The sequence below is a fragment of the Prionailurus viverrinus genome, chromosome B1 (assembly GCF_022837055.1).
Source record: "Prionailurus viverrinus isolate Anna chromosome B1, UM_Priviv_1.0, whole genome shotgun sequence".
Taxonomy (NCBI): Eukaryota; Metazoa; Chordata; class Mammalia; order Carnivora; family Felidae; genus Prionailurus; species Prionailurus viverrinus.
In genome coordinates, this window is record NC_062564.1 from 53,501,054 (window position 1) to 53,502,785 (window position 1,732).

Genomic DNA, 1,732 nt, shown 5'->3' on the forward strand with positions numbered 1-1,732 from the left:
TTAACGCTCACTGCCTGCCCCTCCATCGACAAGTCATAATTAAGCACCAACAAGGAAATGTGTCATCATGAAAGTAAGCTTGGTCAGAAAAGGGTTTAGGAAAGACTTCAAAGGATATGCAGGTGACTGGAATCTTGAAGGATGAGTAGTGAATCATGAGGAGAACCGTGGTGATTTAATATACAAAGTAATACTTCATATTTAGTGTTAAGTAATTACTTAATACAAGTCATACTTGTATTACAGAATAATACATAAGGGGCCACCACTACAGATGGTGAGGATAGATAGATAGATTTTTAGATAGATTTGAGAGGAAGAGATAAAAGGAACGTTGCTCCATGGACAACACCATGGTGTAGGAAGTCAGAGAGGTATGAGAGAGTCTTCTACATTTAAGCTTTCTACCTTCAGTATTTGCTTTTTTGTGGTGTGTCAGAGTTTGGAGAATAATATATAAAGCTGGAATGTGACTTGTATTTGTTAGTTTACATTTACATTAAAGGTGATGAGAAAAAATTGAGGGATTCAAAGGAGGTGAGTTGATACACTTTTATCAAGTACAACTCTAGCTGCTGTGAAGGATGGGTTGGGGACACTGGAGCCTGGGGCAGAGATGTCTGTTAACAGGTAACGGAGCGCTTCAAGTGAGAAATAAGAGGGAAAGTTTAAATTCTTATCAAAGGAAACAACACTTTTCAATAAAGGATAATATAAAGAATATCTTTTGAAAAAAATATATGGGTGAAGACATCTTTCAGTAAGATTCTAATCAACATAATTCGCATTTTTGATTGAAGTATAACAATAGACAGACAATATCCTATTCGTTTTAGATAAATGTTATGGTGATTTGATATTTTTATATATTTTATACATTACAAAACTATCTCCATAATAAGTCAGGTTATCATCTGTCACCACACAAAGTTATAGCAATATTATTGACGACATTCTGGTCTTTTGCCCCATATAAACTTGAGAATCACTTTGTCAATATCAACAAAATAATTTGCTGAGATTTTGATTGGTATGTATTGAACATATGGATCATGTTGGGAAGAACTAATATCTTGATGACACTATGGGGACTTCCTATTTATGAACGTGAAATATTTCTTTACTTACTAGCTGTCCTTTGATTTATTTCTTCAGAGTTTTCCTCATATATACCTTTTATATTTTGATTTACACTTTTGTACTTCGATTTTTGGATTGCTAATATAAATAATATTGTGTTTTTAATTGCAACTACAATTGTTCATTTCTAGCGCATAGGCAATCAATTTATTTTATATATTAGCTTTGTATCCTGCAACGTTGGTATAAGATAATCACATATTATTAATTCTAGGATATTTTTTAGGGTCAATTTGTTTGGATTTTCTACATGGGCATCATGTCATCTGTAAACAAAATTTTAGTTTCTTCCTTTCAAATCCATATACCATTTATTTGCCTTACTTTTCTTGCATTTCATTAGGTAAGATTTCCAGTGCAATGTTGAAAAGAAGTGTAGGCAGGAACACCCTTGCCCTGTTCTGCATCTTATTGGGAAACGCTCCTAACTTTGGACGATTAAGTATGTCATTAGTTACAGGTATTTTTTAGCAGATATTTTTATCAAGTTGTAGAAATACTGTTATTTTTGCCTGAACGTATGCAATAGGTGACCGATTTTCCTGGCTTTAGTTATACTGTTACTCCTTCTTCATGTCAAAATACCTCCACT